The sequence below is a fragment of the Gymnogyps californianus genome, chromosome 5 (genome assembly GCF_018139145.2).
Source record: "Gymnogyps californianus isolate 813 chromosome 5, ASM1813914v2, whole genome shotgun sequence".
Lineage (NCBI taxonomy): Eukaryota > Metazoa > Chordata > Aves > Accipitriformes > Cathartidae > Gymnogyps > Gymnogyps californianus.
In genome coordinates, this window is record NC_059475.1 from 20,313,070 (window position 1) to 20,336,881 (window position 23,812).

At 48.9% G+C, this 23,812-nt stretch overlaps 1 protein-coding gene across 3 annotated transcripts in view; it reads right to left on the bottom strand.

The window, feature by feature from the left end:
* CD151 (CD151 molecule (Raph blood group)) overlaps positions 1-21,954 on the bottom strand; it is a 40,512-nt gene extending 18,558 nt beyond the window's left edge. The window contains exons 1-2 of one of the 3 annotated variants that reach the window (XM_050898026.1): positions 21,894-21,954; positions 3,171-3,291 (exon numbers count right to left, since the gene is read on the bottom strand). The gene's annotated coding sequence lies outside the window, so the exon portion shown is untranslated. Of the gene's footprint in view, positions 1-3,170; positions 3,292-21,525; positions 21,565-21,795; positions 21,814-21,893 lie in introns of those variants that run through there. The other 2 variants (XM_050898030.1, XM_050898027.1) reach the window with 2 other exon arrangements.
* Positions 21,955-23,812: the final 1,858 nt, after the last annotated feature.

Here is a 23,812-nt window from a genome sequence, read left to right on the forward strand (position 1 = left end):
GCTGAGACCATACTTGCACTCAGACGACAGACAGTCTGAAATTCCCTTCAAGACTGCAGATCCTGCTCCACCAAGCACCATGTACAGGCCTTTCAGGTGGCTCAGCTTCGCTGCTGGGAGGAGAGGATCTGTGTTTCCAGAAAGCTGGCAGGGAACAGCTGCAGGTTTATAAAGCACGGTGATTCATGCAGGGACAGCAGGCCATGAATCAGAAAGCAATCAGGGCTGTCTCCTGTTTGATCTATCCTTCCTAGCCAGGAGCAGAGCTGATGGCACTGGCTGCCTCTGCATGCTTAATGATTCACCCGGAGAGCTATTCAAGGAAAGGCAGCTCTCTCCAGACCCTCTTTTGGGAAGTCATGTGTTTGTGCTCCTTGCCTCACACAGTGTGGCCTGCCGCCTCCCATTGCCTGCAAAGACAGGGTCAGGCTTTAGAGAGCTACACTGATCTACAGGGAAAGCAAGTGAGGGCAGGAGACGCCGGTGAAATGCCTTTCCCAAAGAGCCCAGGCAGTGGAGAGGGGAGCCACAATCTGCCTGGCAGGCTAAGGGTGACTTCGGGCTCTAAGCCTTGTGGTCCCAAAAAGCACAGAGGTGTTGATCTGTGCCACAGCACCGGGATGAACGCAGGGGGCCTCATCCTGAATTCACTGATGTGACCAGGGTCTCTTGGCTTCAGTCATCTTTATAACAGACCCTCAGAAGTGACACGAATCACTCTTGAAACCAGACAAGAAGCAGCAACATTAATTAGCACACATGGTTATATGCTATTTTAAAACACTAAGGCAAGGGTCTATTCTGAATCACACCAGTAATTACGAACGAGCTCTCCAGCGGACAGAAAATGGAGAGCTATGCCACAGGGGTGTATTTACAAATGCATAAAAACATATTAATTAGACATGAGCTTCATAATGGGAAGTGCTTTGCTAACTGAAAAAGTGGTTAGAAGACCAAAAGCACTTCCATAATGAAGTTCACTTGGTCCAGTCCAATAGACAGTAGCTTCATCAGCAAGTTAAATTTAAGCAAGCAATCACGGGATACAGGCTGTGAAATTTAGTCATACAATGAAGAGAGGTATTTTTATGTAATTCGCCAGAAATGAAGAACAGGTTCCTACTATGCCCACACACTCTGCAATGTAAGTGACAAGAAGGAACAATGCTCTAACTAAAACAAAATGCACAAAGATGTGAGGAAAAAACAAGGACAAACTCAGTGCAATGGAACCTGCACATGAAAGGGGGGGTAACAGTCTGAAGATTAATTCAAGAAAGTGGGAGTTGAACAGCTTGAATCCAATTCTCCACTCTGACACAGACTTTGTGCATGGCCTTGGGCAAGTCCTTTAGTCTGTCTCTTGCCTCTGCTCTTCCTCCCCAGCACAGGACCCTCATCTTTCTCTAAACCCAGTGATGTTTTAAGGATCTGCACTGAGAACCCCTGCTGACAGAGGAATGCCAGCTGCAAGGCATGACAGGCTCCAGGTGACTGGTGTATTGGCAAAATCCCTACAGCAACACAATTTCACTGCCTCAAAAGTGCTTTTGCCAGTATAGGCTACTTTGGCCAGTGAACTGGAACAACCTCTTTTGGAGTTAGTAAAATCCATACTTACAATGAAAGGACTGTCTGGTAAAGCAATTTTGGCAACCATTTACGAGGCATGCTGGCTCAAATACATCAAAGATTGCAAGATGCTAGTAATGAAGTACAAGAGAATGGAGTAATAGTGAAGCACCTACATGAAGAGCAAGAAGGAAAGGATGACCCACCTATACAAACATCTCAAAAAAAGAAAAAAGAAAAAGAGAGTGAGCTTATCCTGCCCTGTCTGACTGCAAGCCACAACCTCCCAGCTGGGTAAGAACACACAGTGTATGACTGCCAAGCAAGGCAGGGGTCACTTCAAAAGTGAAACCATTCCATGGCCTAATTTTCTTGGGCTCTCATCCTACTGAGACTGAACCCTTAGGACAAACCGGACAACACAAATGCACCGGAAGTGGAGCAGTTTGGCTCCAGTTCCAAGTGCTGAGCACCTGGAACAAGCACTACACAAACCGCTGTTTTGTTGTGCTGAGCCACCTAAAATCTCAATGGCAGGATTTAGTCTGGTTATCCCACATCAGACTACTGTATTTTTATTTGCAGGCCCAAAGGCACACACAGGCACACACCCACATCCCAGCTCAGAAAGCACGTGGCATGCGCACACACACACACTCCTGCTGGCTAGACATTCATTTAGTCATCACAGACGTTGCTTGGTACATTTGCCTGAACTTGCACAGTAACAGCACTTAATTAAACAGCAAAGAAAGCCAGGCCTGCAGGCTTTTTCCGCACAACCTGCCCTAAAGCAGTGACTGACGGATGGCGAAGAAACAATGCCAAAGCAAATGAAATAGCTCCCACGCCATTAAAAGCATCATTATTTTTAACTATTGATTTTTGAATGATAGCAAGAAAATTGGTCTCCAACACATCAGTGACGTCTATTTCATAGATAACTTGTATGCCAGAAGTTAGATATCTTGTAACATCTTTACCAACACACACAAGAAAGACTTGCTGCAGGAAATCCCGCTGCACCTATGCTGCTATGAAAATGCAGCTCCCAAAGGGCTGCAAGTCCAACATCATCAGCCCCCTGCCAATACAGCCACCTCACACACCCAGTGGGCACGCTGCTGGCCTGGAGGGCAAGGTTCAGCTACACTGGAGTCTGTCTGAGCTGGGCCAGATAACCCTGGCCCTGAGGCAGCTCTTAGCAAACAAAGCAGATGTCCTCCCCTCGGTATGTGCAATGCAGGTGTGGGCCAATAACCCATTACCTCCAGCAAACTGACTGAACACCTCATTCTCCCGCAAGGCTAAACTCCATCCTTTGAAAGCATGACCTCTCTAAGTTCCCTCTCTGTAAGATGAAAATACTACCAGCACCGCTTTACCTACTCCACTGAACATCCTCAGAAAAGGCCTCCAGCTGCTTATCAACTTGCCAACACATCTCACACAGCCCAGAAAGTCATTAAGTAAAGCCTTCCCAGGAGAGGAAGCTCTAAAGCTTGCAGGTGAAGAGCTCTGATTTACACAACTACCAAGTGCCATTATCCACCCCAAACCGATAAACAACATAGGTCAACAGTCTTGACACTGACCTTTCACCACCAAAGCAGCTCACAGCACCAGTGCAAATGTTCAGTCCTCTTCAAGTGCTTTCTTCCACCTCCTCTCTTCTTGCTGGCTCTGGTCCTCTGCTGGATTCAGGAAAGCAGAAAGCTGAAAAAGAAAAGAAGAGAGATGCAGAGAATCATGAACTATGTCAAAGATTATTCTGGGAATCAGTATTTGATAATATGCTTTGCCATCAAGTTCTCCTTTTAATAGAGAGCGCATCATTTCAGAATACACCTTATAAACGCATTTGATTGAACTGCAAAGTGCGCACTGGATAACGGGAGAGTGTCAAACTGCGGCAGTGGGGAATGTGAAGACCTTCTGATGGTAGGAAGCTGTCAGAACAGGTTTATATTCACTGCTGTATCCTGTCAATGCTGCTATCGTTTCTGTCAAGGCTGTGTACACACCACAATGACAGCTCATTCTGGTGCAAAAGGCCCAAAAGTAACTCCATGAGAAAGCTCAGGAAGACAATCCTTCTTTGCAGTGTGAAGCCCTAGCTGGTGTTAGTGCCTCAAAGTGATCATTGCTCCTAACCCTCCCATGGGAACTGCCCGGGAAGAGGAAAGAGGTGGGCAGACAGTACCAGAACTCATTGCGTACGTCCATACTCTGCTCCCAGGGCTTATGAGCCCCAGGACATAGAGCACGAACCACAGCAGGGCCCCTGCAGACAAAAAGCACACTAGGAATTCACCATTTTCTTCAGCCTCTATCCCTGCTGAAGCATAATCAAGACACAGGTCCTAAGCACCACGGCAGGCTGTGCTGGAAAACAGCTTCCCTGAATTCATCTGCCACTGCCAGCCCTCCTAGAGCAAGGCTTCAACCTCCTAGTGTAAATGCACAGTACCTCCCTCAGATAAGCAAGAAGCCACAGGAAGGTGCCCTCAAACTTAAGAGGAGTTATTTCTCTACAACCTTACTACATTTATCATAGAATCACAGGATGGTTTGGGGTGGAAAGGGCCTTTAAAGGTCATCTAGTCCAAACCCCCTGCAATAAGCAGGGACATCTTCAACTCGATCAGGTCGCTCAGAGCCCCGTCCAACCTGACCTTGAATGTTTCCAGGGATGGGGCATCTACCACCTCTCTGGGCAACCTCTTCCAGTGTTTCACCACCCTCATCATAAAAAATTTCTTCCTAATATCTAGTCTAAATCTACCCTCTTTTAGTTTAAAACCATTACCCCTTGTCCTATCGCAACAGGCCCTACTAAAAAGTCTGTCCCCATCTCTCTTATAAGCCCCCTTCAAGTATTGAAAGGCTGCAGTAAGGTCTCCCCAGAGCCTTCTCTTCTCCAGGCTAAACAACCCCAACTCTCTCAGCCTTTCCTCATAAGAGAGGTGGTCCATCCCTCTGATCATTTTTGTGGCCCTCCTCTGGATCTGCTCCAACAGGTCCATGTCTCTCCTGTACTGAGGACTCCAGAGCTGGATGCAGTACTTCAGGTGGGGTCTCACCAGAGCAGAGTAGAGGGGCAGAATCATCTCCCTCGACCTGCTGGCCACACTTATTTTGATGTGGCCCAGGATACAGTTGGCTTTCTGGGCTGCAACCGCAAATTGCTGGCTCACGTCCAGTTTTTCATCCACCAGTACCCCCAAGTCCTTCTCTGCAGGGCTGCTCTCAATCCCTTCATCCCCCAGCCTGTATTGATACTGGGGGTTGCCCTGACCCAGGTGCAGGACCTTGCATTTGGCCTTGTTGAACCTCATGAGGTTCACATGGGCCCATTTCCTGAGCTTGTTCAGGCCCCTCTGAATGGCATCCTGTCCCTCAGGCATGTCAACTGCACCACTCAGCTTGGTGTTGTCTGCAAACTTGCTGAGGGTGTGCTTGATCCCACTGTCTATGTCATTGATGAAGATATTAAACAGTACTGGTCCCAATACTGTCCCCTGAGGGACACCACTCGTCACTGATCTCCATCCAGGCATTGAGCCATTGACCACTACTCTCTGGATGTGACCATCCAGCCAATTCCTTATCCACCAAATAGTCCACCCATCAGATCCATATCTCTCCAATTTAAAGAGAAGGATGTTGTGGGGGATCGTGTCAAAGGCCTTACAGAAGTCCAGATGGATGACATCTGTAGCTCTTCCCTTGTCCACTAATGTAGTCACTCCATCATAGAAAGACCACTAGGTTGGTCAGGCAAGACTTGCCCTTGGTGAAGCTATGCTGGCTGTCTCGAATCACCTCCCTGTCCTCCATGTGCCTTAACACAGCTTCCAGGAGGATCTGTTCCATGATCTTCCCAGGCACAGAGGCGAGGCTGACAGGTCAGTAGCTCCCAGGGTCCTCCTTTCTACCCTTTTTAAAAATGGGTGCAATGTTTCCCTTTTCCCACTCACCGGGGACTTCACCTGACTGCCATGACTTTTTGAGTATCATGGAGAGTGGCTTGGCTACTACATCAGCCAGTTCCTTAAGGACTCTGGGATGCACCTCGTCAGGTCCCATAGACTTATGTATGTTCAGGTTCCTCAGGTGGTCTCGAACCTGATCTTCTCTTACAGTGGGAGCAACTTTGCTCCCCCAGTCCCTGCCTTGAGGTCCACACACTCGAGAGGTGTGGGAAGAGAGGGTGCCAGTGAAGACTGAGGCAAAAAAGTCGTTGAGTACCTCAGCCTTCTCCTCGTCCATTGTTACCAGTTTGCCAGTCGTGTTCATCAGGGGGGTACATTTTCTTTCACCTTCCTTTTCTGGCTGACATATCAAAGAATAATAAGAAGCCCTTATTATTATTCTTTGCATCCCTTGCCAAGTTCAGCTCCAGTCGCACCTTGGCCTTCCTGACCCCATCCCTACATAACCGAGCAACATCCCCATACTCTTCCCAGGATACCTGTCCCTGCTTCCACTGCCTGTGCACCTCCTTCTTGCCCTTTCGTTTGACCAGCAGGTCTTGACTCATCTACGTTGGTCTCTTGCCGTCCTTTCTTGACTTCTTACACGTGGGATCAAGAGCTCTTGTGCTCTATGGAAAGCATCCTTAAAGATCTGCCAGCTCTGTTCTGCTCCCTTGTCCCTGAGGGCAGTTTCCCAGGGGGTCCTATTGACTAACTCCTTGGACAGCTGGAAGTTTGCTTGCCTAGAATGCAGGGTCCTGACTTTACTCTTCGCTTGACCCGTATCCCTCAGGACTGTGAACTCCACCAGTGCATGATCCCCGCAGCTCAGGCTGCCTCCAGTCTTGACATCACCCATTAGTTCACTTGCATTGGTCAGGAACAGGTCCAGTAATGCATCCCCTCTGGTAGGGCTGTCTATTACCTGGTTTAAGAAATTATCCTCGATGCACTCCAGGAGTCTCCTGGATTGCCTACAGCTCGCCATACTACTTTTCCATCAGATGTTGGGGTGGTTGAAGTCCCCCAGCAGGACAAAAGCCTCCTGTAGCTGGAGTAAGAAGGCTTCATGACTAGGCTCTCCTTGATCGGGTGGTCTGTAGTAAACACCAACCATAAGGTTCCCTTTGTTGGCTTGGTCTCTAATTCTTACGCATAAGCTTTCAACTTGCTCGTGGCTATTCTTCAGAGACAGCTCTTCACAATCTAACCATTTCTTGAGATAGAGGGTGTGCTGGTTTTGGCTGGGATAGAGTTAATTTTCTTCACAGTAGCTAGTATGGGGCTATGTTTTGGATTTGTGCTGAACAGTGTTGATAATGCAGATGTTTTTGTTATTGCCAAGCAGTGCTTACACAAAGTCAAGGCCTTTTCTGCTTCTTACACCACCCCACCAGTGAGTAGGCTGGGGGTGCACAAGAAGTTGGGAGGGGGACACAGCTGACCCCAACTGACCAAAGCGATATTCCATACCATATGACATCATGCTCAGCATATGAAGCTGGGGGAAGAAGGAAGGGGAGGACGCTCAGAGTTATGGAGTATGTCTTCCCATGTAACCGTTACGTATCATGGAGCCCTACTTTCCTAGAGATGGCTGAACACCTGCCTGCCGATGGGAAGTAGTGAATGAATTCCTTGTTTTGCTTTGCTTGTGCGCACAGCTTTTGCTTTACCTATTAAACTGTTTTTATCTCAGCCCATGAGTTTTCTCACTTTTACCCCTCCAATTCTCTCCCCCATCCCACCCAGGGGGGGAGTGAGTGAGCGGCTGTGTGGTTCTTAGTTGCCGGTTGGGGTTAAACCACAACAGAGGGCAACCCCTCCACCCCTCCTTCCTCGTCTCTCCCTTCTGAACAGCTTGTAGTCATCAATAGCAGCGCTCCAGTCATGGGATTCGTCCCACCAAGTTTCAGTAATGGCAAGTAGGTCGTAGCTTTCTAGCAGCACAGTGGCTTCCAACTCGTCTTGTTTGTTGCCCATGCTGTGTGCATTGGTGCAGAGGCACTTCAGCTGGGCTGCTGGCTGTGTCACCTTTTTAGAGGAACACACCTTAATTCCTCTGAGGTATTTCACTGGTGTTTCCCTGTTCGCTCCCATTACCTCAGGAGCCCCTGGCTCCTCTCTGTAAGACTTCAAGTGTGCTCCAGTGTACCTAGCACGTCGCAGAGCAACAGGCTGAGGACCCTTGCTAGCACCCTGTCCCTCTAACCTTGGTGTGTCATCCCATGGCTTGTAATTTCTGTGGAGGCAGCTAGGCTGCATAAGGCTGCTGTACTGGAAAATGGGCTATAGCATCCCCTCTGTCCCCTGCTTTGCTAAGACAGAGGTCCCAAACTTTTTGCAATCACTTGTACTGCCACATCCTCAGCCATCTCATGCTCATCCCACAGCAGGCAGGTTTGATTCTCCCTGCAATCTCTTTCCATTGGCATTGCAGGCGGCAGGATGGAGAGTGGAAGAGAACAGCAATTCTTTCTCCCTAACCTGTCTCTTTGGATACTGAATTAATGATCCTTTGATCTACACCGTGACACTAACGTACTTCACAGCCTAAGGCTTAAACTCTTATCTATTGCCTGTACCGGGATACGGAAGCAGTAATACTTCCTGACTTGCCTGGGTGGGATAATGGGGTGTTTGCAAACCACCCAGGAAGAGAAAAAAGTTACTTTTTATTAGCAGATCAAATTTAACACAATTCATAACTATTTTAACTTCCTATTCTCTTCAAGGGGAGGTTCCTGCAAGCCTTTACCTAGCGTAGTATGGGCAACACACCTTCATTTATAATCAGCTTGGATTACCCCTGCTTCCATTCCCTATGAAAAGGAACGTTCTGGTAAGAGCTAGAAACGTGTTGATTCACATTACTATGTAGCCTCTAGACCACAAAAACATCTCTTGAGAGAAACAGTGGGAATCCCAGTACGTGAGCCATTGAGAAGCAGGCCAAACAAAGTCCTGGAATCATTAATTAAAGTAAAGATCAGACAAGGGAGCTTTCTGAGGAACTGGGGAGAGGAGGGAAGGCACAGGCAGTGCGGTAACCTGCAAAGCAAGCAATAGCTCTGAAGCATCCTCAATGGTGAGGCTGGGCCCAAACTCTCATCGAGCAGCCCTTGTGCCCTACCATTTATCCATCTGCTTCATGCTGCTCCCACACTCCTGCCCTTTCAGAAGAGAAAGAGGACCCAGGATGCAAAGCTAAAGGCTGACCCAGGATGCAAAGCTGAACGCTTTGCTTTCCATCTCAGCATGTTGGAACATGCTGGAAAGTCAAAGTACTTGTGCCTCTAGGGCTGGGGAGAAGGCAAAACATGAGCCAGACATCCAGTGAGGCAAAGAAGCTCCTTCTCGGGAATTGTCATTTATACTTGTGTGGGGGGCAGGCACACAGAACAGATTTTGGTCCAAAACCGTCCTCCCTGACTGTTCACATGGGAGCTGAACTCATTTGGCACTGCTGAATGAGATTCCCCAGACCACAGCTTGGAAACTGCCTTTATCTCCTTCTGCCTGTTGTCTAAACTGATTACGTGCTCCTGAGGGCATGGACTCATCTTCCTTGACTGTACAGTACCTAGCACAAAAGGATCTCGCTCTGAGCCTTTTAGGGGCTGCTGAGAAGTGAGGAATACAAAGCAACGTTTTCCAGCCACATCACCTGCTCCTACCAGGAATGTGCACAGTGGTTCTGGGAGAGGTGGACACAACTTAGTAAGCCACCTACATTCAACAAGAAGGAAGATCTCTCGGCCATCTTTGGCAGACCCTGCTTGGCCCTACCTCACGACTGGGAGAGCACCCTTCTGAAGAACTTAGAGAGGATAAGCAAGATTCCATCCTGGGAGTTTTGGAGGATCTCACCACAACATTCTCTGGGTCTAGGCATCATCTCCACAGGTGCATCACAGTCCTGCTGTCACCCCTCGGGATGCTTGCCAAATCCCTCCTTCCTTCTACCTTGGCTCAAGCTGCCACGTTTTGAATAGACCCCTCAAGAGAGATGTAGACCCTTAACTCCTGCTAATTTTGATGAGAGTCAGGTATCCAGTGAGGAACTGTGTGCCTAATACATCTGAGGAGCCGCCCGCTCTTCGAGACAAGAGCTGTCTCTCAGAAGAAGAGCACTTAGACCTTCCACTCATTTTTAAAAGACTGTTTACTCCCCAGGGGAGGGACTTACTGAAGCATAAATAACAACGAGCATAAATTTCAAACTCAGCAAGGATTTACATGTTCAGCACCACACACATACCTGCAAATTAAGTCTTTTATGAGGGGGTTAGTCAAACCTGGGCAAGGTGATGGCTGGCTTCAGGATCCTTGAGGATAAAAGGGACCTTAGCGTAACACCAATTTCACAACCATTACGAAAAAGAAAGCGTGAGAGAGAAAGAAAGAGTGATCAGCATGCCCAGGACTGCGTGTGTCTGTGCTCTACCACTGTTCCACTACAAAGCAAACAAGAACCCCTTCATAGGGCTTTCTGGTCCTAACGAAACATACGCAGCCAGCCACATCGTGAGAGCAGAAAGCCCCTGTCTGCTGCTCCCAGAAGTGGACAACCAGGGAAGCAAATGGCCCCTCCAAGCACCCAGTCCCCACTGGGAGCTGGAAGGCAGGCCAGAGACCAGCACGCACTGTGTGACCAACAGGAACTCCTTCTGCGTCAAACAACATCCTCTTGTATCTCATAAGGCCTCCTTTATCCTGAAGGATCCCAAAGCACTTTACGCTATTTATACACAGGAACCACTTCACTAGTCATTGAACTGAGGAGAGGAACAATAACCGTCTCTTTTCTCTCACTCGAAGCACCAGAAATTGGTGCCTGGCATGTGTCTGCAGAGAGCTCATAGCAATGAGGGTTTGCCACAACAAGGAACAATAGTTCAGATAGGTCAGGGTTAGCCAACAGACAAGACAAACTCTTCACTGCAGCCTGCTATTGGTATTTAAAATTCTGTTTTCCCAACACTGTTCATGGGCATTGTGGGGTTTGTGGGGTTTTTTGCTTGGTTTTTTTTTTTTTTAAAGCAGGGCTTTGTCTGCACTGGAGAACTTACCAGTAGCATTAAACCACATTTGTAAACAGAACAGTTTGTGCAGGATCAGCTTTCCGCCTGATCCCTTCCTATTCATTACCTTCATTTTCAGCTCAGCTCTCAGAAGCGAAGCCACTGGGTCCTCAGTGTTTTCAGGGAGTGCTCACAAAACCTCCCTGCCCCGTAGCCATGCCAGTACTAGGACCAAGCCAACAAGTGCTAAAAATCCTGGGAGGATAAAAATCCTCCCAGCCCCCACAATGCCTATTCAGGCAATTCTGTACATGAATTCAAAGTGCTCTCCAAATAATGCAGCAATGATAACCATTTGTTCACTCCCTACAAATAGCTGGGTTTTTACACAGTGGTTTGAGCTCAGGGCAAAGACTAACCTAAGAACACATGCTGTGTTGTAGCTGGCGCACAGTCACTCAAAATTTGGCTGCAGTCTCATTGCAGAGGCATTTTCAGCTTCATTCCCTACAGATCTCTGCAGTGAAAAGGTGACTAGCTAAAAGCCGGTAGATTTTCTACCTACCCACAGTATCAGGTGCATATCCCATGGCAGGCCATCATCTTCACCTCATTGAGCTCATGAACGAATAGTGGGACTTTAAAACCCACTGTCAAAAATACGTGCAGCAGTTTTTGGAAGAGAGGGCTGGCAGCTGGTGTGTCACCACGGGGTACATTTCCAGCCTCTTGATAACACAATGTTCTATAATCTCACTGCCTGAAAGACCCTTTGCCTCCTCAAAGCATCCCAACAAAGAAAAAAAGGTAGCATGTTATAATAGGAGCACAGAGAGATCAAGTGACTCTCCCAGCAGAGAGAAGGGGTGGAGTTGCTCTCCTCACATCTCAACATCCATCCTCCACCAAGCTGTTCTGTCCTCTGGAAGACCACTGCAGAACACAAAGCTGTAAAATGCAAAGTTTTCAAGCTACTTGTTAGCACTGCCCTGCCTGTGCCTGAGACACCTGACTGCAGACAGCACAAAACAAGAAGTGCACAAAAAGCTGGCACCAGCTTTAGCTTTTGTACAAAACTTGTTTTGCTTTGAGTAGGCTGTTCCTGTTTGCAGTTTCTGCGGTGTAAACAAGCAAAGCAAAAGTCTCTGGAGTCAGCCTACAGATCTCTCCCAGGCAGCCTGCCTCAGCTTCAGCTCCACAAAGATCCTATTTTAAAAGCAGCTGAGAAGGGATTTGACAGTGGAAACTAAGGTTAACGGTCTTATCGCTTCAGCCATGTTGCTGATTAGCTCAGGACTGGTGCCAGCCATGCCAGAGAAAGCCTCTCAGCATGTCAGCAACAGAGCTGGTACCTGCGGCCCTAAGAACAGGGCAACACACTCTGCAGCGCCCCAACGCACCGACAGAAAAGGGAACATCATGAAGCCACAGAACAGGGCAACAGCAGCTCTCACCTCAGCATGGCAGCTAGAGAAATACCTGTGACATCTTCAGGAACCTCCCTTCCTACCTAGGACAGCCACCTCAAGCGGGAACACTCTCACACCTGGAATTACCCACTTCGCCAACAGCAGTGCCAGGAATGGCCAAGGAGTCTCTTCTGACCATCGGTCCTTATATATCCCCAACGTCCATGTCTCCGAGTGTGTTTTGGAGTGATCATTGAACGCTTTGAGGAGTTATATTCCTCTCCAGAGCTAAAAACACTTTACTAGAGCCAGATCAAATATCAAGCACAGTCAAGGGCAAATCAAATGACATTTCATTTCCCAGAGCTGTAAGTCCAAGTTCATAGGAGCTGTCTCTCCTGTTGCTATAGGAGCAATGCTGGAAACAATGCTCAATCCACGCTGCTTAAGGCTGCCTTGAAAAGGACCATTCTTCCAGTAAAAATTAAACAACCCCCAGCCAAAAATAAAACATTCCTCCCCCTTCCATCTCGCTCTTGTGTAGCAGGTTCTAATGACTCCACCAAAACCATTTATGCAGCTGTTTTTAGACCAGCCTGCAAACTTGACAGGGAGGTACCAGCATGAGAATAAATAACTGGGAGGCAAGGGCTGTTCTCAAGGCAATTACTTGCTGGCCCTTTGCCAAGGCTCGGGGCAAGGGGAAAGATAAAAAGAAGTCCGTGACCCCAGAGCACATGCCAACAAGCTCTAAAGAAATCCCCCAGCTCCAAGCCATCAACCACTTCCCTGAAACACCTCGCTCCACCGGTCTCTACACAGACCTGCATGCAGAGGCACCAGGAGCTGGGCTTGCTCAAGTCCTCTCCATCACTTCAAATAAACGCACAGGCAAAGGGCAGCTCTCCATGAAGGCTACAGAGCTATAATCAGTACAGAAACTTAAGCAAGTCTGTCTCAGCGTATCATCCACTTCACTTAGAGCTGGCAGGAATAAGTAACTGGAAAATGGTTCCTCTAACAGATGCCAGCACAAACCAGCTGGACTTCAACCGAAGCCAGGAAATCCTGCAGGGGATTTCTCCACCAACCCACCCTCAGGTTACCCTAGCACTATACAAACAAGCTTCATTAAAGGAAAGCCTAAAAGGAGTTTGAAACTTAATCCTCCCCATGCCCCCACCCCCACCTTGGAGGTCAATTTTCAAGTGAAGAGGGACCATATCATCTCATCTGATCTCCTGTTATTTTAAAGGTTAAAATTTTAAATGCTAAAAGTAGTCTGTTCTACAACCCTGGAACACCCTGGATTAACCCTCAAATACCAGGAAGACTCAAGAAGACTTCAGGAGACGGGAGAAACCACATACTTTGTTCCCTCGGGAGCCTCTCCAAACGTTACTGGCACATACTCAGCATTCAGACTACTACTTTCAGCTCAGCAGAAAGCAACAGAGCGTTTTCCTCTGCATGTAAGAGACAGGAACATGGCAAAGATCCGGCATTGGGCAGACTCATTAACCATCTCTCAATGCACCCCATGCCATTAGTGAGCAGGAGGGGAAAAGCAGTCCACACAGCATGGTTCACTTGTACATTATTTAAGACGCTCAGTAAGTCCTTAAACATTAAAAGCAAAAAATTCTCAGAGAAAATCAAGGAACAACACAGCCAAAAGTTTCTGAAGAAACTGAGTAACTACCTTCACTTTGACCTGAGTTTTGGTCAGTACTAAATGCTCACTGTGAAAATGAGGTCCCTCTAGGATATCAAGGGATAGAGGAACCCAAAAAACAAAACTCACTTCTTGCTTTGGAAGAATTTAGATAAAACCAAAATTCATGCTGGAAGTAACTGTGGCAATTCTGGCACAGAAAATAATCCTCCTATTACTGACCTCAGCTGAAAGGCTGTTTCAGCACTGACCGCTCTGATGTCAGGGCCACCTTCCTGCCACTCAGAAGACTCCTCACTGCAGTGGTATACACGCATACAGCAGCAGCATCTGACTTGATAACCAGTACCGTGTGCACAGACACAGGAAAACAAAAAAACCTATCTGGTCAGAGTGATACAGGGAGAGGGGACCTGGGCTGGCCAGACATGGTTATCAATGTCAAAAATTGGGAGGCTACTGCTGATGTGCAGCAGTTATGCCCTTTGTACACAGGGAAACCAGCTTCCCACTTACACACTTGTAAATATACTGTTGATAAGAATTAAGCTGATATAACTACAGTAATTTAATTTGGATACTCTCACTGCTCTCATCTAAGTTGGCTTCCCCCGCCCTTCTCTTTTTCCTAAAAGCTTGTTAAAATTCCTGATGAAGTAGCAAACAATAAAACCCCTTTATTCTACAAGGGGGTTTTCTTCCACAGAGACAGATGCAGCCAAAGTAAAGCTCGTGACACAGTGAAAGCAGAGTTCTTCCTCTGCAACTGTGTCTGCTTTTCCCTCCTTCCAGGCTTCTTGCAGCACACCTGTAAGTCGGGATCCATGCTTCCCCAGTGCCTGACCAACTCTGAGGGCAAACGGCCCAGTGAAGTCAGAAACCAGGATTTTTTCCTGGTGTAAGCACAGTGGTTTAAATTCCCTTTTTTCCTGTCTCGGGACACACTGCACACATCAGAGGTAAGCCCTGGGGAGTGCACAATGGACAGAGCAGGCTTTTGTTACGTTCTCCAGAGCCCATCTCCGAGGCTGAGCGCAGCCTCATTCCCAATGTACAGCATAGGAGCTCAGTGGGACGCTTGTACTCTTTCCCCGCTCAGGAGGAGGAAAAAACCCAGCAAAATGGGACTGAAAGGTGCAGAAACGAGCCTGACAGTTCCTCCTCCCCAAATACAGAAAGAGGTCCTCCCAATAACAGGAAATTTGTCCCTCCAAAAACGCTCCAAGTGGACAAGGTAAACTGGAGACGACATCAAATGTGTCATCGCACCTCTGGCAGACCTCTCACCTAAGCCAAGTCTCCCAACAAAGATGGAAGAAGGTGTCCTGGTTTCGGCTGGGACAGAGTTAACTCTCTTCTTAGTAGCTGGTACAGTGCTGGGTTTCGGATTTAGTGTGAGAATGATGTTGATAACACACTGATGTTTTAGTTGTTGCTAAGTAGCGCTTATCTTAAGCCAAGGACTTTTCAGTTTCCCATGCTCTGCCAGCAAGCAGGTGTGCAAGGAGCTGGGAGGGAGCATAGCCGGGGCAGCTGACCTGAACTAGCCAAAGGGATATTCCATACCATGGAACAACATGCCCAGTATATAAATGGGGGAGTTGGCTGGGAGGCACGGATCGCGGCTCGGGAACTAACTGGGCATTGGTCAGCGGGTGGTGAGCAACTGCATTGTGCATCACTGGTTTTTTTCTCCCCGCCCCCCCCCCCCCCTTTGTTATATTCCTTTTCATTACTATTATTATTATATTTCATTGTTACTATTGTTAGTATTATATTTTACTTTAGTTATTAAACTGTTCTTATCTCAACCCATGGGTTTTACTTTTTTTTTTCCTTCCTTTCCTCCTCCTCACCCCACTGGGAGGGGGAGGGGGAAACGGCTGCGTGGTGCTGAGTTGAGGACTGGGGTTAAACCACGACAGAAGGCTACTCCATATAGCAAGGGGGGACCTGAAACTAACCACAGCTTCCAGTTCGCTGGCAGCTCAACTCTTCAGCAAGTTGTACTTCCACACAGGACCGGACTCATCCCTTCTATGCTACAACAGCCGAACCCACAAGCATGAAGTCCAACACCTTCCCATATGCACATTCCTTGCGCACAGCACTCAACAAACACACACCCAAGACCCCTTCTTGCTCCAGAGCTGGCTGCTCCAAGCCAGTGCTTGCCACGCACGTGTCCGTGTGCCCAGCTTCTACGCTCGCCGTACACCGCTGTGACTGCACACAGTGCTCCCCATCACCTCCTTGGAAGCTCTGCGTGCAGCTTAGAGTGACCACAGACAAAAATACCAAATCACCTCTATTTCCAGGGCAACGTGAGGGGGAGATACGGGATATGAATTCCTCCCTTCTGGATTCCACTAAAGCTAGGAAGAAATACTGACATTCACAAGTCATGACTCACACCTGCTTCATCCGGCACTCCAGAAGTCCCGCTCACTGGCTGGCATGCCAGAAATGCCAGCATGGCTGGCATCTGCCAGCTGGCTCTATTAGCGTGTAAGTTTGACCAAAACTGTCCTTCCCCCTTATTTTCTGTATTGTTGCAGTGCGGTGGTCACTGAGGATCGGAGCACTCCCTGAAAACACAACCACGCAGGCATCGCAGCTGTTGCTCTGGCAGATAACAGGTCAGCAAGGCTCAAAACATGATCCACTTCACACAAAACAGAAACCTCTCCCCCAGAAATTCCTACCTCAAACCACTCTTGGTCTCAGTTTTAACTGGATCTCATTAGTGAAGGAGCCAAAGAATCCATCGTTCGTACTCCAGCTATGCCGGTAAGTCACACACTTGTATTTAAAGAGCTGCCAAGGATGCCTCCATTAACCTCCACAGAGCATAATGCCTTACTGCCCCTCCTTCTCCCACTAGACCAGTATCCTGCCCCCACTAGCAGCTACTCAGGCTTACATCCTTCTATAGAGAATCTGGCTACACTTTCAGGCCTGTGTTGAGCTTATTGCACTACTGCCTGAAATGCACCTACCGAGCTGTACAGCACTTTTCCAGCTTGGACTGGAGAGCCGTAACCACCCAACCAGCAAGAGGAACTTTGGTTAGAAACACAGACCAAGCTGGTCACACCCAAACATGGTCCAGACCCCAAAACACACCTCTTATTCTGCCATGCAATGCCAGGAGTGCAAAATAGTAATTATCTGCTTGGTCTTTCTCCTGTCTACTTCTCCCCCATAGGGGCAGAAGTGTTCCAACGCAAGGTAGCAGACATGCTTTCACCTTACCCATTTGTACAGCATAGCCAGCTCTTTCTTCCACAGTATCTCCAGAAGGTGGTTGTTCTCCTCAACCTGTCCCTCTCCTATGGTGGCAAAGACATCTGGGAAACATGCTGCAGATTTCAGCCCAACTCCACAGCTTCTTAGGACCGTGCACCTTCCACTTTGCAGCTACAGGGACAAACTCCACCAAAGCACAGGCTCTTAGATAGAGCCTCACAACTCTTTCCACTGCCCCAGCTCCCCACTGCTCTGTTTAAAACCAGCTCCCCACTGCTCTGTTTTCTTTCCTATAAAAGGAAAGAGAACCTGGGTTGGAAAAGTGAACTTTGCTCCTTTTGCATTCAGATCCGGTACCAGCAATAGATAAGAAACAACGGTCAATGCCAAACATTCTATGTCACCTACTTCTGGCTCAGTTTTTCCTTACGAAGCCTCATTACCGCTGCCAGGAACAACCCATGGGTCTGAGCAACATCCCCTCTCACACGTTTCATTTCCACCTCTCTTAAGAGGCCATGCCACATCCCACATCCTCCACGCTCCCTCACTCGGATGCACTCACCCCTTACATACATGCTCAGCAGGTAGAAAAAGCGACTCCGCGGCAGCCTACATGGATGCAGGCAATACACACTGTGGAACTCACTGCACCATTAAAATTGCATTTGGTTGGCTGTACCCTGCTGATAGTGGCTGTGGGTCCACACCTGAATGAATTTAAACAGCTGCCAAGGACCCTCCCTTAACCTCCACAGCACATAATTCCTGATGTCCTTCCTTATCCCACTAAACCAGTATCCTGCCTCCAATAGTGTCCAGCACTGCTGGCATCAAAACTATGCACGAAATACACACACACACAAATACATATATATAGATATATATATCAATAACTTCATGAAGACCCCAGCTGGCATGTCATGGCAGCTACTCATGCTTACATCTTCCTAAGGAGCCAGCTACACTTTCAGGCCTGTGTTGAGCTTATTGCACTACTGCCTGAAATGCACCTACCGAGCTGTACAGCACTTTTCCAGCTTGGACTGGAGAGCCATAACCACCCAACCAGCAAGAGGAACTTTGGTTAGAAACACAGACCAAGCTGGTCATACCCAAATGCAGCCCAGACTCCAAAACACACCTCTTATTCTGCCATGCAATGCCAGGACTGCAAAATAGTAATTATCCTCCTGCTCATTCTGCCGAGTTTTACTACTGTGCAGCAGCCAGGATGCAGGACTAATAGGACTGACTGAATTCATTCCCCGGGATGCCAGGCTGTTGAGATCACAAGCAGAGGAGTCTGGCAGGCGGGACAGAGCAGAGCACTGGCGAGAGAGAGATGCCCATCAGCAGTGCTGCTATTACAGTGCTGATCCTTGCCAAGAGAGCCTGGCAGCGAACAGTTTCTGTGCCATGGGGAGGGCTAGTATGAGGTGCTCTCCACAGAACTGTCAAAACACCTCATCTCCATCCTGCAGCCCTGCCGTTCCTCATTTCTCCCTCCACACCCTGGCTTCAGGCACGGGGTGGCAGGGAAAAGCACATTTCTCACAGATTGGGAAGACAGTCCCCATCCTGGGGAAAGCTCTGCCAAAAAACACGTGCAAAAAAGAATGGGAAAATGGGGTGATTTTACAGTGACACTGTTCATTTTACTTAGGCTTTGCTGTGGCAAAAGGAAAATCATGTTCAGAGTCTGAAAGGCAGAATGAGCAAGTGAGATGGAAGGAGACCTGGTCTTCACCTTCAGAATCTTGAAGGTTTTTAAACAACCAGGGAACCAACAACTAATGTTTCTGTTCCTCACAGCCAGGGAAGCTGAGGCAAGCTGTAATTTCCAGGAGTCACCCTCCCTTAGGCTTTCCATGACCTCAGCTGTCAGTGCACACGCTCAGGGAGAGCTGGAGATAACCCAGTGTCGAGCCCAGGAGCAGAGAGTGTAGTAGGGAGTAGGAGAGCATCTTCTCAGGAGGTTTCAAGAGCAAGACTGATGAGGTCACTGGGGGTAGCAGTAGTAGACTGGGACATGAAGTTCCCTCTTTTTGTTTTTCAGAGTCAGTCCATCCACCCTTTATCTTTCTAAGCTTCTGTCTTAAACAGAAGGCACAAGAAAAGCAGAGGGACAGCACGATTGCTTCATAAGTGACCAAATCACCTGGAAACGTCAGACAGGATAGTTTGCCACATACAGGTATACATGGTGATAGAGATGTTACACGTACAAATACATGTAAATAAGTATCTTCCTCCTATGCATAACAAGTAGCCCAACGCACTCCTTAGAGTGGAAGCCAAACTTTCTAAAAGCAACGAGTGAATTTACCTGTGGGATGACCCAACGAGAGGAGACAGCTCACCAGTCAACCCCTTCAGGGCTGTCTCAAGAGCAAGGGAGTTGTTGCCTCGTCTGTGTATGTGCAATGGGAACAGCTAGAGTTGTGCTACAACTTTTATTAGCTGGGAATAATATAATATGCCTGCTGGAAACTTCCTAACGGGGATAGATAGCACTCCATCAGCCACTCCCACCTAGCATTTCTGCTTAACAAGGGAATACAAGCAGCTTTCTTCCACCCCCTTGCTGAAGAATCTCTCACACCCATCGACACAAACTTTTGGAGGCTGCACTGAAAATACCCTTCGCAGAGCCAAGATTTCGGCTGTGCATGCCTTACTGTAGTTGAAGGGAAGCCTCAGAGTCCTGCCTACTTCCAAACCAGCGCAAGACTTCCCTTCCGCACAAGGGGGCCTGGAAAGCTAAAGCACTGGAGAAAAATCTTCTTGGGTTGGTATTCCCTGCTTACTCAGAAGATGACTTTTGTATTTGTGGATCTCCAAGAGGAGAGCCACAGCCCGAACTGGGCTGTCGAAGTTCCTCTTGCTCTGTTCTCTGCACTAAGAACAAGCCCTCCTTTAACACACCTGCCTTGAGACAGGAGAAAGAAAACTTGACTGTTAAGCTCCCACAAAACGTACCGCAGGACGGACTAACCACCTCAGACACCAGAGTAAAATGAAATGTCATACATGGGACATTATCTCAAGCACATAGAAAAAGCATGTTCTTCTTGTTCACTGGAGTAAACATACAGCAGGGACTGCCAGGACTTTTACCAGGCAACTGGTGGAGTCATTCTCCTCCATTGCAGAAGGACTCCACCAAGAAGGTAAGCCATTATTTTAAAAAAGCCACAGGCCAATCAATATATGTGACAGTTTGGAATAAAACATGCTTTCTGCAGAAATACAGCATGTGGACAGAAAGATATCCAGGTCAGGAACTCAAAGTCATCATGAGGGAACTACAGAGCAAGGATGGGATCTCAAGATAGTTACATGGAGGAGCTCAAAAGCTGCCAACTCCTCCGACTCACAACCCAAGCTCTCAGCAAGGACACCTGACTTAAAGTACTGGCACCTAAGAGCAGCTGTAGCAAACCAGAGCCCAGACCCACCTATGCAAGCCAGCATTATACCTTTGACAGGGACCTGTCACCAGATGCCTCAGGTAAAGCGTAAGTGATGCTGCCCCAAACATTGCCCAGCTTCCAACAATTTGCAGACTGGGAATTGCCTGTCCTAGGCACACAAACTCCTTCAGAGAACCTAAATACACTGAAACTTTTGCATCGACTTTTCTAGTTTCCGTTGAGCTCAGCAACAGCTCAGAAGAGACAGATGCTCTGCTCTCTCCACCACAGGCAGTCATCTTTGGTAGCAGTGAGAGTTGCACAGGAAGACTGGGATGGACCTTTGACTGATGACACGCTAAGAGACTATTCGGCCTCAACAACACCAGGCGGTAGATATCCCGTCACACCAAAAGCTTCCCTAAGAACCTAGGCAACGGCCTCGCAGATGGCAAAGGAAATGCATTTTGGCAAAACGGACTTGTTTCAAAACTGTTTCAACAAAATGGCCACCACTGGGCATTACCTCTGATGGGTAATTAACCCAGTTTAATTAACCCTTGTTCCAGCAGACACCATGTGAACTCTCAGAGCAAGCCAGGAAGTGCTGTAGGGGGACAAAGGAAGTGAAGCAGCATAATTTAAGGGATGCTATAGAGTAGCCTGAAATAAAGATAAGTCACTGCTAAAATTCAACAGGATACTGCAACAGGTTGATTACAAAAGCCCTCAGGAAGAGTCAGGATTTTTTTACATTTACAGCAGTTTACATTCTTCATGAGATGACACAGAGCAAAGGCTACTGGGAAAGATTCCTCATGGCAAGCAACATCGCGGTGCAACAATAAACCATCACCATCAGCTTCCCATCTGATTCAGCTTCCAGAAAATGGAAGAAATGGAACATCATCCGGATTGTGTGGTAAACAAGGGCTCGCTCTCCCCCCCTCCTCCTCCAAGGGTCCTACAAGCCCAACATAAAGGCCAAGTCTTATTTGTACAACAGGCAGACTTAACTGAACAAAAGGCAGAGGGAGATAAATACCATTTCACAAGATTATAGCAACATTCAAAACACCTTTCCTAGTGCATGGACTGCACAAAGCTTCTGACACCCCACCCCACCCCCCGCAACAGGTTAAAACACTTTTAAAAAAAAAGTAAATGCAAAAGCCAAGCCCCTGTGAAGTTGTACAATACCACTGGGCACTGATGGGAAAGCAAAGCAGCGCTGCAATAGAGCTGGCCTTCGGTGACCGCGGCCAGGTACAGACGGGCCACCTCACGGCCCCACTGCGCGGCTCGAGAGGGAGCGGCGGGTAAGGAGAGCGCCAGACTCCAGCTGCAATAAACGGGGCCCACGGGCAGCGCTCTGCCTCCCCTCTCCCGGGCCGGTCTGTCAGGGGCTGCTGCACGCAGCACCCGCCGTCCTCCCGGCCTCCTCACGCCGCCCCCAGTCCCTTCTCCCACCTCGCTTCCCCGCCGTGCCGCTTCCCAACAGCCGCGGGGGGAGCCGCGCGCCGCCCCCCCTCCCGGGCGGCCGCCATTTCGGGGTCGCCCCGCCTCACCCCTCCGCAGCGAGCCGAGCCGCGCCGCGCCGCGCCGCTCCGCACCGCACCAGAGCGCGCCCCGACCTGACGCGCTGTGAAGGAGGGAAGGTACCGACAGAGGGAGGGCGGCGCGGCGCGGCCCGCCCCAGCCCCAGCCCAGCCCGGGACGCCCAGCGGGCGCCACCGCCCCGACCCCGCGGGGCGGTGCCTCGTCGGGGGGCACCTCCCTCCGGCACCCGGGCCCTCACGCACAGCCCGCCCCGGCGGCCGCTATAGCCTCGCGTCGCCGCTTCTGCTTCTTTTCGTTTCCTGCAAAACAGAACGCCCCGAAATCCGGCGGCTTGTGAGGTCTGGGGGCTCGGCGGTGCCTGCGGCGCGGTCGCGGAGCGCTTGGCGTTGCTGGTGCTGTGCAAGCCTGCCAAGCCGTGCCTCTGGTAGCAGGGACCCCAGGCTCTCGCCACCTGGGCCTCACGCTGGCGTTTCCATTGCCGCAGGCAACACATTACAGCAAACTCGAGCTGGAGCTTCTTTCTCTTTTAAGGCGTCAGACCTGCTTGTTAAAGAGTTTTCCATGAAACATCCCGTAAATCAAGATCAAGCCGTGACTGGCACATTGCCTCATCCTTCCATTACCTCATTTAAACTTCAGCCCAAATACCTCTGCGCTAAGCAACAGCCCTGCAGGGAGGCTGGTCTCAGAAGAAAGACCCTTGCCTGCTCCCCTCAGCGGCTGAGTGGCCTCGTACAGTTTTTTAGGGGTAGATGGGAAGAGAGGAGATCTGAGCAGGGAGGGAGGGAAAAAGCCTGTTTAGGACCTCCTGTGTGTATGCCTCGACTGTGATACTTAACCTCTCCTGCCCATGTGCCCAACTCAAAAATCCTTCCCAATGAGTAAAGCAGCTCCTCTCTCCTCAGCCCATGGGGGTCCTACCTAAACTTTAGCTTTAGTGCCCCTGGAGAGCCAAGTGATTAAATAGAGCCTTAGGGGACCTGCTCGCGCATTCAGAGGTTTCCTGCAGGGAGTGCGTGGCAGAACCAGGAGGCAACAAACGCCGGCCCCCGCCCCAGCCCTCCTTGGCAGAGTCCTGGGTAGCCAGCCGCACTGGGCCGCTGCCTTCTTGCCGTGTCCAGAGATTTCATGTACAAACAGGAAAGAACGTAACCTCCCAACTGTCCTGATTTCAGCTGGGACAGAGTTAACTCTCTTCTTAGTAGCTGGTACAGTGCTGGGTTTTGGATTTAGTGTGAGAATGATGTTGATAACATGCTGATGTTTTAGTTGTTGCTAAGTAGCGCTTATCTTAAGCCAAGGACTTTTCAGCTTCCCATGCTCTGCCAGCAAGCAGGTGTGCAAGAAGCTGGGAGGGAGCAGAGCCAGGGCAGCTGACCCAAACTAGCCAAAGGGGTATTCCATACCATGGAACAACATGCCCAGTATATAAACAGGGGGAGTTGGCTGGGAGGCACGGATTGCGGCTCTGGCATCGGTCGGTGGGTGGTGAGCAATTGCATTGTGCATCACTGGGTTTTTTCCTTTCCCCCCTCCCTCCTTTTTTTGTTATATTCCTTTTCATTGCTATTATTATTATATTTCATTATTACTATTGTTAGTATTATATTTTACTTCAGTTATTAAACTGTTCTTATCTCAACCCATGGGTTTTACTTTTTTTTCCTTTCACTCCTCCTCACCCCACTGGGAGGGGGGAGGGGGAAGCGGCTGCGTGGTGCTTAGTTGCTGGCTGGGGTTAAACCACGACACCAACCTAGCAGATTTGGGTCAGCAAATGGGCATGATTAGGCACATCTGCTGCCTGCACAGCAGTCAAGTGCTTCAGAAAGCCTGCAGGTAAAGGTGAGATATACCACAGGACCCTCCGCCTCCTAATCCTTAGCTTATTACTGGAGTAATATATATTTCCTGGAGATACGTGTTT